Below are 14,483 nucleotides of genomic sequence, written 5' to 3' on the forward strand. Positions count from 1 at the left end.
ACGCCTAACAAATGCAGTTTCTTCACTTTTCTATGTATGGTTATATGTCAAAGGATGGGAGTAGCAATCTATATCTTAGAGACGAAGCTATTTTTCAGAATTAGCATACAATTGTTATGTTTTTACATTTACAGCCAAAACAATTGTAACTACAATATACTTTATTTTCTTTATCGTGTAAATTGCTTGATTTGCTAATAAGGATCCCCTCCAATGCCAGTAATAAAGTCTTATAGATATTCTTAATATTATGCAACCTCCACACACACACACACACACACACACACACACACACACACACACACACACACACACACACACACACACACACACACACCAATCTTGCAAAATCTGGTGACCTGAGGTAGGGCCCTCAACGTATATTTCAAAACATTATACAAGTGAGTTGGTTCAATTGTTTGACTTCATACACTTCATAAACCTTAAGTGACAATGATGACAAGCCATCACACCGAGGTGATATACAATAAGTACAAAATGTGCTAACAGTTAAATTGTCGCGGTTTTCATTATGTACACAGTAGTAATGTTATGTGAAATCAAGCGTTAAATTTACTTTCGTGACTATCAAGCGGCAATGAATTGCGAATTTGAATATGGATTCTTACAGTAGCACAGTGTTTATGTTATCAGTCAATATTAATGTAACCATATTATGTGCTTGCTAACTATAGAATATAGGAAAACACCTCTCTGGAGAGAACAGTGCTCAATGCAATATCAATATCAATAGCAAAGCATATTATACTTAATATCATACATACATACATACATACATACATACATACATACATACATACATACATACATACATACACACATACATACATACATACATACATACATGATGAAAGCCTGTGTTTGAAGCCGACTTTTAAAAGTGCACAATTTCTAAAGACTCACACGGATTATTATTTATACTCGTATGTGGAAACAACATAATATGGGAATCAGTGTGTAAACAGCAATCCATTAGGTCTGGACACATTATATTCATCTTTCACATTATAAAGTGGCCACATACTAATCGGAATCCTAATAAAAGAACAGTAATATCCTTGGCAATAATGTTATTTTTATAGTAGTGTTTGATAAATGGTTCTAATATAAAGGGTTTATGCATCTGCGAATCTTAAGTCAGACTCATCAATTTTTCAAACAGCAACTACTGCCCTGCAAACATTCGTCATCGTGTCCAGTGGGCCGATTAAGAGAAACAATTCGGAACTGTATTGTGTGTACAAACTAAATGAAGAGCGTGAGGAGTTAAATCGTTGCTAAGGTAACAGTTCGCTGTCCACAAGGATGACTGCATTTCAGTATTGACTAGCTATGTCTTGAAACTTACAGCAGTATATATTGTACTGTGCAGTAGTATCTTAATGGTGAATGTACACCTCGACGAGTATCAAGTCCAACTATCAAATCGTGATTTGAGACAGCAATTAAATTGTAATTATAACCTGTGTTTGGTAATGATGAAGATAATGCAATGACGACCGACTAGTTTGTTTAGATTACATGTAAACATATCCATAAACCACTGTCATACATATACGATATTTGAGGTTTTTTCAACCGATACAGATATATGTTTCATGTACAGAACTATATATTTTACATACAGACCTATAGATTTCACGCACAAACCTACAAGTTTCACATACAGCCCTTTAGGTTTCATGCACAGACCTATAGATTTCATGTACAGACCTATAGATTTCATGCACAGACCTATAGATTCCATGTACAGACCTACAAGTTTCATATACAGACCTATAAGTTTCATATACAGACCTATAAGATTCATGTACAGACCTACAAGTTTCATATACAGACCTATAGGTTTCATATACAGACCTACAAGTTTCATATACAGACCTACAAGTTTCATGTACAGACCAATAGGCTTCATGTACAGACCTATAGGTTTCATATACAGACCTACAAGTTTCATATACAGACCTATAGGTTTCATGTAAAGACCTATAGGCTTCATGTACAGACCTATAGGTTTCATATACAGACCTATAGGTTTCATGTAAAGACCTATAGGCTTCATGTACAGACCTATAGGTTTCATATACAGACCTATATGTTTCATATACAGACCTACAAGTTTCATATACAGACCTATAGGTTTCATGTACAGACCTATATGTTTCATATACAGACCTATATGTTTCATGTACAGATCTATAACTTTCATATACATACCTATAGGTTTCATGTACAGACCTATAGGTTTCATGTACAGATCTACAAGTTTCATGTACAGACCTATAGGTTTCATGTACAGACCTATAGGTTTCATGTACAGACCTACAAGTTTCATATACAGACCTACAAGTTTCATGTAAAGACCTATAGGTTTCATATACAGACCTATAGGTTTCATGTACAGACATATAGGTTTCATATACAGACCTATAGGTTTCATATACAGACCTATAGGTTTCATGTACAGACATATAGGTTTCATATACAGACCTATAAGTTTCATATACAGACCTATAGGTTTCATATACAGACCTATAGGTTTCATGTACAGACCTATAGGTTTCATGTACAGACCTATAGGTTTCATAACCCACATAAAAAGCACGCATGCGCCATGGTTAAATGCATACCAGAATGCGAAGACAACTGTAATCTTGATTAATGTAGCAATATTTTCTCTTCAATCAAATTTGACCCTTCTATGTAGGGGCTTATTTGGATTTTAGAAATTCGATACGAACTAGTGTTCACTTTCAAAGTTTTCATTTGGACTTGGTTATTATGGAAAGTCTGGTTTAAAACGCGTTTCTGTTCACCTACGTTGTTGAAGTTTTAAATAAATCGATATCGATATGTGTGTGTGTGTGTGTGTGTGTGTGTGTGTGTGTGTGTGTGTGTGTGTGTGTGTGTGTGTGTGTGTGTGTGTGTAAACGTTAAAACCTACCGGAACCATCGTTCTATTAAAGCACTGCACTATAGGAAGTTAAATGGACGTGGAATTAAAAATAGTCTACAACGAATAGCTCCTGGATTAAAACGTCAGTCCTCAACAAATAATTTTACGAAAACGTCAAAAACACGTGGAAAGATTACATGCAATGTTTACAATGCTAGTTATAGTAGAAGGGAGGAAAAAGGAGTGGGTGTAATGAGATCGATTATTACATAGGGTTAGATGCAATATCTCTCTATGTCTTATTACATAGGGTTAGATGCAATATCTCTCTATGTCTTATTACATAGGGTTAGATGCAATATCTCTCTATGTCTTATTGCAATGGTTAATGTGCTATCATTAATCTTAATACACTGCCTATACGTTCTGGATACCCAAGACTGTTTGATGTCATCTAAACGACGACTAATGTTGTAATAATATTACCTACAGTGTGTTAGATATGAGTAGTGATATCAACGGGCCCTGATGACGTCATAAATACCTACAGTGTGTTAGATATGAGAAGTGATATCAACGGGCCCTGATGACGTCATAAATACCTACAGTATGTTAGATATGAGTAGTGATATCAACGGGCCCTGATGACGTCATAAATACCTACAGTGTGTTAGATATGAGTAGTGATATCAACGGGCCCTGATGACGTCATAAATACCTACAGTGTGTTAGATATGAGAAGTGATATCAACGGGCCCTGATGACGTCATAAATACCTACAGTATGTTAGATATGAGTAGTGATATCAACGGGCCCTGATGACGTCATAAATACCTACAGTGTGTTAGATATGAGAAGTGATATCAACGAGCCCTGATGACGTCATAAATACTTACAGTATGTTAGATATGAGTAGTGATATTGACGGGCCCTGATGACGTCATAAATACCTACAGTATGTTAGATATGAGTAGTGATATCAACGGCTCCTGATGACGTCATAAATACCTACAGTATGTTAGATATGAGTAGTGATATCAACGGGCCCTGATGACGTCATAAATACCGACAGTGTGTTAGATATGAGTAGTGATATCAACGGGCCCTGATGACGTCATAAATACCTACAGTATGTTAGATATGAGTAGTGATATCAACGAGCCCTGATGACGTCATAAATACTTACAGTATGTTAGATATGAGTATTGATATTGACGGGCCCTGATGACGTCATAAATACCTACAGTATGTTATATATGAGTAGTGATATCAACGGCTCCTGATGACGTCATAAATACCTACAGTATGTTAGATATGAGTAGTGATATCAACGGATCCTGATGACGTCATAAATACCTACAGTGTGTTAGATATGAGTAGTGATATCAACGGGCCCTGATGACGTCATAAATACCTACAGTGTGTTAGATATGAGAAGTGATATCAACGGGCCCTGATGACGTCATAAATACCTACAGTATGTTAGATATGAGCAGTGATATCAACGGGCCCTGATGACGTCATAAATACCTACAGTGTGTTAGATATGAGAAGTGATATCAACGAGCCCTGATGACGTCATAAAAACTTACAGTATGTTAGATATGAGTAGTGATATTGACGGGCCCTGATGACGTCATAAATACCTACAGTATGTTAGATATGAGTAGTGATATCAACGGCTCCTGATGACGTCATAAATACCTACAGTATGTTAGATATGAGTAGTGATATTGACGGGCCCTGATGACGTCATAAATACCTACAGTATGTTAGATATGAGTAGTGATATCAACGGCTCCTGATGACGTCATAAATACCTACAGTATGTTAAATATGAGTAGTGATATCAACGGGCCCTGATGACGTCATAAATACCGACAGTGTGTTAGATATGAGTAGTGATATCAACGGGCCCTGATGACGTCATAAATACCGACAGTGTGTTAGATATGAGTAGTGATATCAACGGGCCCTGATGACGTCATAAATACTTACAGTATGTTAGATATGAGTATTGATATTGACGGATCCTGATGACGTCATAAATACCTACAGTGTGTTAGATATGAGTAGTGATATCAACGGGCCCTGATGACGTCATAAATACCTACAGTGTGTTAGATATGAGTAGTGATATCAACGGGCCCTGATGACGTCATAAATACCTACAGTGTGTTAGATATGAGAAGTGATATCAACGAGCCCTGATGACGTCATAAATACTTACAGTATGTTAGATATGAGTAGTGATATCGACGGGCCCTGATGACGTCATAAATACCTACAGTGTGTTAGATATGAGTAGTGATATCAACGGACCCTGATGACGTCATTAATACCTACAGTGTGTTAGATATGAGTAGTGATATCAACATGCCCTGATGACGTCATAAATACCTACAGTATGTTAGATATGAGAAGTGATATCAACGGACCCTGATGACGTCATTAATACCTACAGTGTGTTAGATATGAGTAGTGATATCAACATGCCCTGATGACGTCATAAATACCTACAGTATGTTAGATATGAGTAGTGATATCAACGGGCCCTGATGACGTCATAAATACCTACAGTATGTTAGATATGAGTAGTGATATCAACGGGCCCTGATGACGTCATAAATACCTACAGTATGTTAGATATGAGTAGTGATATCAACGGGCCCTGATGACGTCATAAATACCTACAGTATGTTAGATATGAGTAGTGATATCAACGGGCCCCGATGACGTCATAAATACCTACAGTATGTTAGATATGAGTAGTGATATCAACGGGCCCCGATGACGTCATAAATACCTACAGTGTGTTAGATATGAGTAGTGATATCAACGGGCCCCGATGACGTCATAAATACCTACAGTGTGTTAGATATGAGTAGTGATATTGACGGGCCCTGATGACGTCATAAATACCTACAGTGTGTGAGATATGAGTAGTGACATCAACGGGCCCTAATGACGTCATAAATACCTACAGTGTGTTAGATATGAGTAATGATATCAACGGATCCTGATGACGTCATAAATACCGATTGATGTAGGCTTCTGTTGTGATCAAGTGAGCTTTCAGTGGGCAATTATCTGTTTACAATACACAGTTCACACAGTATTGCTAAATTGGAATGTCTTGCTTTATTTTCAATCTAATTTTTGCCAAAAAGTGGAAACCGTATGAACCCTATAAGGTCATGAATAACAATACATTTAGTGGGATTTATGATTTTTGAAATATTAACCGGAAAGTAGTAATTTTGGTTGAATGTGAAAGGAGTCAAACTTTAAGTTTAGAAGTTGAGTTATACCAGTTCAATATTTTCTAACAATTAAAAAAGATTACTGTCTGTACCTTGCATACCCACGATCGACTAACTTGACTAAGAGTGGCACGAATGTCTGTACATTGCATACCCACGATCGACTAACTTGACTAAGAGTGGCACGAATGTCTGTACATTGCATACCCACGATCGACTAACTTGACTGAGAGTGGCACGAATGTCTGTACATTGCATACCCACGATCGACTAACTTGACTAAGAGTGGCACGAATGTCTGTACATTGCATACCCACGATCGACTAACTTGACTGAGAGTGGCACGAATGTCTGTACATTGCATACCCACGATCGACTAACTTGACTGAGAGTGGCACGAATGTCTGTACATTGCATACCCACGATCGACTAACTTGACTAAGAGTGGCACGAATGTCTGTACATTGCATACCCACGATCGACTAACTTGACTGAGAGTGGCACGAATGTCTGTACCTTACAGATTATAATCTGTTCTCTATCAATCTATAAGTCTGTAGGCTTAAAATTCCAAGGGTAAAGCACAGGTCATGGCAATTCACGGTGAAATACACAGCAGGTGTCAAACTATGGAATGATATACTAATAATAATTAGGAATCTGTACAGCAGGTGCCAAACTATGGAATGATATACCAATAATAATTAGGAATCTGTACAGCAGGTGTCAAACTATGGAATGATATACTAATAATAATTAGGAATCTGTACAGCAGGTGTCAAACTATGGAATGATATACCAATAATAATTAGGAATCTGTACAGCAGGTGTCAAACTATGGAATGATATACCAATAATAATTAGGAATCTGTACAGCAGGTGTCAAACTATGGAATGATATACTAATAATAATTAGGAATCTGTACAGCAGGTGTCAAACTATGGAATGATATACCAATAATAATTAGGAATCTGTACAGCAGGTGTCAAACTATGGAATGATATACCAATAATAATTAGGAATCTGTACAGCAGGTGTCAAACTATGGAATGATATACTAATAATAATTAGGAATCTGTACAGCAGGTGTCAAACTATGGAATGATATACCAATGATAATTAGGAATCTGTACAGCAGGTGTCAAACTATGGAATGATATACTAATAATAATTAGGAATCTGTACAGCAGGTGTCAAACTATGGAATGATATACTAATAATAATTAGGAATCTGTACAGCAGGTGTCAAACTATGGAATGATATACTAATAATAATTAGGAATCTGTACAGCAGGTGTCAAACTATGGAATGATATACTAATAATAATTAGGAATCTGTACAGCAGGTGTCAAACTATGGAATGATATACCAATAATAATTAGGAATCTGTACAGCAGGTGTCAAACTATGGAATGATATACTAATAATAATTAGGAATCTGTACAGCAGGTGTCAAACTATGGAATGATATACTAATAATAATTAGGAATCTGTACAGCAGGTGTCAAACTATGGAATGATATACCAATAATAATTAGGAATCTGTACAACAGGTGTCAAACTATGGAATGATATACTAATAATAATTAGGAATCTGTACAGCAGGTGTCAAACTATGGAATGATATACCAATAATAATTAGGAATCTGTACAGCAGGTGTCAAACTATGGAATGATATACTAATAATAATTAGGAATCTGTACAGCAGGTGTCAAACTATGGAATGATATACTAATAATAATTAGGAATCTGTACAGCAGGTGTCAAACTATGGAATGATATACTAATAATAATTAGGAATCTGTACAGCAGGTGTCAAACTATGGAATGATATACCAATAATAATTAGGAATCTGTACAGCAGGTGTCAAACTATGGAATGATATACCAATAATAATTAGGAATCTGTACAGCAGGTGTCAAACTATGGAATGATATACCAATAATAATTAGGAATCTGTACAGCAGGTGTCAAACTATGGAATGATATACTAATAATAATTAGGAATCTGTACAGCAGGTGTCAAACTATGGAATGATATACCAATAATAATTAGGAATCTGTACAGCAGGTGTCAAAGTATGGAATGATATACTAATAATAATTAGGAATCTGTACAGCAGGTGTCAAACTATGGAATGATATACCAATAATAATTAGGAATCTGTACAGCAGGTGTCAAACTATGGAATGGTATACTAATAATAATTAGGAATCTGTACAGCAGGTGTCAAACTATGGAATGATATACCAATAATAATTAGGAATCTGTACAACAGGTGTGAATGTAAACAATTACACAAATAATACTTAGAGTTAAAACATATTTTTGATGGCAATTTGATGTATGTACTTGTGTATATATGTATGTATGTGTGTATGTATGTATGTATGTATGTATGTATGTATGTATGTATGTATGTATGTGTATATGTATGTATGTATGTATGTATGTATGTATGTATGTACTTGTGTATATGTATGTATGTGTGTTTGTGTTTTGTGGAGTTACAGTTGAAAAGAGATAGTGTTATGTCTCTGTTTTCTTCTTTTTTTGAGTCGGAATCTTTATGTATACAGTTTCGTTGCTTTCTTTATTTGTAGAAGTTTTGAAAATGTAAGAAATCTAAAGGAACTGTGAAAATGCCCAGATAATAGTTCTGTTCTGATTATTATTACATATATTGGAGGGGTTGAACTAGATTAGTTGGCAGACAACTACTGGTGGGGTTGAACTAGATTAGTTGACAGGCAACTATTGGCGGGGTTGAACTAGATTAGTTGACAGACAACTATTTTTCAATTTATGTAATCATACTCTACTAGTCAAGTCGCTTTCAAATGTTTAATTCTTCAAAACGTTGATCTAAAAATTGCTACAAGCGTCTGAAATAGGTCTATGAATTATTCAGTCTATAACTTTGTTGTCAACATGATTGTTCAACAATGTAGATATCTATCGTCACTTTAAGCTTGAAGGCTCACAACAGTTAATAAAAAGTTAAAGCCCACATTTGAGTTTAATGGCTGTCGTTCGACAAGGATTATATAGATGATGGATTTTCACTGCGAAAGGAATAAATAATTACAAATACACGTTGTGTGTCTTGTCCATACTATGGAAAGTACGTACCACCTGTACAACGAACAATGCTATTTAAAAAAAATGTAGTAATACATAGAGTTAGTCAGCAAACTAGTGAACCATACAGCTTCCTGATAACATGTACTGATCGAGGCTTGAGTGTAAAATGATGTGACACTCATGGAATGAAACATACCAGATGAAAAGATCCTACACTGGCCAAGATAAGAGCTCGAGGTTCATTATACTAGACCAGATAAGAGGATCCTATACTAGACCAGATTAATAGATCCTATACTAGACCAGATTAATATATCCTATACTAGACCAGATAAGAGGTTCCTATACTAGACCAGATTAATAGATCCTATACTAGACCAGATTAATAGATCCTATACTAGACCAGATTAATAGATCCTATACTAGACCAAATTAATAGATCCTATACTAGACCAGATAAGAGGTTCCTATACTAGACCAGATTAATAGATCCTATACTAGACCAGATTAATAAATCCTATACTAGACCAGATTAATAGATCCTATACTAGACCAGATTAATAGATCCTATACTAGACCAGATTAATAGATCCTATACTAGACCAGATTAATAGTTCCTATACTAGACCAGATTAATAGATCCTATACTAGACCAGATTAATAGTTCCTATACTAGACCAGATTAATAGATCCTATACTAGACCAGATTAAAGGTTCCTATACTAGACCAGATAAGAGGATCCTATACTAGACCAGATTAATAGTTCCGATACAAGACCAGATTAATAGATCCTATACTAGACCAGATTAATAGATCCTATACTAGACCAGATTAATAGATCCTATACTAGACCAGATTAATAAATCCTATACTAGACCAGATTAATAGATCCTATACTAGACCAGATAAGAGGTACCTATACTAGACCAGATTAATAGATCCTATACTAGACCAGATTAATAAATCCTATACTAGACCAGATTAATAGATCCTATACTAGACCAGATTAATAGTTCCTATACTAGACCAGATTAATAGATCCTATACTAGACCAGATTAATAGTTCCTATACTAGACCAGATTAATAGATCCTATACTAGACCAGATAAAGGTTCCTATACTAGACCAGATAAGAGGATCGTATACTAGACCAGATTAATAGTTCCTATACAAGACCAGATTAATAGATCCTATACTAGACCAGATTAATAGATCCTATACTAGACCAGATTAATAGATCCTATACTAGACCAGATAAGAGGATCCTATACTAGACCAGATTAATAGATCCTATACTAGACCAGATTAATAGATCCTATACTAGACCAGATAAGAGGATCCTATACTAGACCAGACAAGAGGATCCTATACTAGACCAGATTAATAGATCCTATACTAGACCAGATTAATAGATCCTATACTAGACCAGATTAATAGCTCCTATACTAGACCAGATTAATAGCTCCTATACTAGACCAGATTAATAGTTCCTATACTAGACCAGATTAATAGATCCTATAATAGACCAGATTAAAGGTTCCTATACTAGACCAGATTAATAGATCCTATACTAGACCAGATTAATAGATCCTATACTAGACCAGATTAATAGCTCCTATACTAGACCAGATTAATAGATCCTATACTAGACCAGATTAATAGATCCTATACTAGACCAGATTAATAGATCCTATACTAGACCAGATTAATAGATCCTATACTAGACCAGATTAAAGGTTCCTATACTAGACCAGATTAAAGGTTCCTATACAAGACCAGATATAAGGTTCCTATACTAGACCAAATTAATAGATGATATTACCAGATTAAATGATCTAAGGTTGCTGAATAGCTGATGCTGACGCATGCACGGAAGAACGCACGCACACAGATACACACACACACACACACACGTGCACATAGATAGATATATAGATAGATAGATAGATAGATAGACAGATAGATAGATAGATATATAGATAGATAGATAGATAGATAGATAGACGCACGCACACATACATACATACATACATACATACATACATACATACATACATACATACATACATACATACATACATACATACATACGTACATACGTACATACGTGCATACATGCATACATCCATCCATACATACATACATACATACATACATACATACATACATACATACATACATACATATAAATGCGTAAGGAACTTGTGAGACAGTCCGAATAAATAGATGTTATCCGAAGTTTCGAATATAAATTCTTTTTCAAGGTATTCAAAGACATAATAGGCAAACACCTGATTATATCTGAATGTTATGGAATAGAACGACAACTGCGCGAGATTATATATATTATTATATTGTTATATGCTACACTTCTTACATCATGTTACATTATATGTTACACTTCTTACATCATGTTACATTATATGTTACACTTCTTACATCATGTTACATTATATGTTGCACTTCTTACATCATGCTACATTATATGTTACACTTCTTACATCATGCTACATTATATGTTACACTTCTGACATCATGCTACATTATATGTTACACTTCTTACATCATGCTACATTATATGTTACACTTCTGACATCATGCTACATTATATGTTACACTTCTGACATCATACTACATTATATGTTACACTTCTGACATCATACTACATTATGTTATGCTTCTGACATCATGCTACATTATATGTTACACTTCTTACATCATGCTACATTATATGTTACACTTCTTACATCATGCTACATTATATGTTACGCTTCTGACATCATGCTACATTATGTGTTACACTTCTTACATCATGCTATATTATGTGTTACACTTCTTACATCATGCTACATTATGTGTTACACTTCTTACATCATGCTACATTATATGTTACACTTCTTACATCATACTACATTATATGTTACACTTCTTACATCATGCTACATTATATGTTACACTTCTGACATCATACTACATTATATGTTACACTTCTGACATCATGCTACATTATATGTTACACTTCTGACATCATACTACATTATATGTTACACTTCTGACATCATACTACATTATATGTTACACTTCTGACATCATACTACATTATGTTATGCTTCTGACATCATGCTACATCATGTTACACTTATGACGTCGTGTTACATTATATGTTACGCTTCTGACATCATGCTACATTATGTGTTACACTTCTTACATCATGCTATATTATGTGTTACACTTCTTACATCATGCTACATTATGTGTTACACTTCTTACATCATGCTATATTATATGTTACACTTCTTACATCATGCTACATTATGTGTTACACTTCTGACATCATACTACATTATGTGTTACACTTCTTACATCATGCTATATTATGTGTTACACTTCTTACATCATGCTACATTATGTGTTACACTTCTTACATCATGCTACATTATGTGTTACACTTCTTACATCATGCTACATTATGTGTTACACTTCTTACATCATGCTACATTATATGTTACGCTTCTGACATCATGCTACATTATGTGTTACACTTCTTACATCATGCTATATTATATGTTACACTTCTTACATCATGCTATATTATGTGTTACGCTTCTGACATCATGCTACATTATATGTTACACTTCTTACATCATACTACATTATATGTTACACTTCTGACATCATGCTACATTATGTGTTACACTTCTTACATCATGCTACATTATGTGTTACACTTCTTACATCATACTACATTATGTGTTACACTTCTTACATCATATCACATTATATACCACTTCTCTGGCACCAACTTGTGAAAGTGATGTGGAATATTGTTATTACTAGCATTGCAAAATCGTTACATTAATCTTGATAATGTTTTGTCTTTTATACAAAATTATTCACTGATATACAAAATACGTAATTAGGTATAAAAACTACACGTCATTGATCAAGCAAATTACTTTGCAAATTACATCCCATAATTTGACTTATTCAGGGCGATTTACTCGGAAGTTTAGAGAAAGAGATACTGGTATATACTTTAAACGTAGCAATGGTATTATTACCATGACTTATAGTATATAATTTAAACGTAGCAACATGCATATGTGCTATAATGCTTGTTGATGTAGCTTATAGTTTTAATGATTAATGTGCATAATTAATTATTTTCGTTAATTACGCTATATCTTAATAAAAATGAATTCCAACAATGTGTGTAGGAGCAAAATCTTATGGTGTGCCCTTATGGGAGACATTTAGTTTAAATCTTGTCTTTAATCGAAACAGAGTTGACAGGACTGTTAGTGATGTTCAATGAAATAATACTACATTTGTACAAAGTTTACATATGAACCCAGCACTGAAAAGGAAATTGAGCTTCTCCTAAATTTGCCACATAATGGACTTGATAAGCTTCTCGAAAAAGAAATAAGTGGATTTTAACGTTTTAGCAGCTAAGCTTATTTCCTCATATAAATACCGTCTCCCCTGACAGTTTTGTGCTTAATGAAGAAAAGTCAGGATCAAAGGATTTTCTTCTTAAAGCCTTTAAACGTGAAAGATGAAACATTACTGTGAAAGCTGCTAATGGTGTCACTGCTGTTCACATAACCTTCTCCAATTTAACAATAGGTAACCATAAACAATGAAATCACGTAGTCAAATCGTGACATTATTATTATTTCTAGTCAATGTTAATGGTTTCACCCAATCACACTAATTTAATTAAAGAAAACATGCAAGTTGTCAAATTGCAATTGAACTAATTACCCAATGACTAATGGATTCATTGCTCTATTTGGAAACCAACGACATGCACAGATTGTCCGAAACATTAGTTACTTGAATAGAACAGGCATGTTATGTCATCACCACCTTATTTATAATTTATACTACTGCAATACCTATCTTTGACACACAAATCGCCATTTTAAATTTCACTAGTCAAATATTTGGCTGCGATTAGGAAGCTGTCCTTATTTGTGACCTGGGGGCGAGGAGGAATGGGGGAGTCACTAAAAAACTGGGGAGTGAAAGGGGGTTACTCAAAATTTTCCTAACACTGGAGTATAGAGTACCCCTATATATACACAATTATGCAAATTATTTATTAACACAGTGTTTTTTCTGTTAGAATTTTTCAGTGCCTACGATACCTACGAAATACATGTAGTTTTTGAAGCCATTATAGTGGACCATAACAATCTGTAACACAA

This window comes from Glandiceps talaboti, chromosome 22, assembly GCF_964340395.1.
Source record: "Glandiceps talaboti chromosome 22, keGlaTala1.1, whole genome shotgun sequence".
NCBI classification, from domain to species: Eukaryota; Metazoa; Hemichordata; class Enteropneusta; family Spengelidae; genus Glandiceps; species Glandiceps talaboti.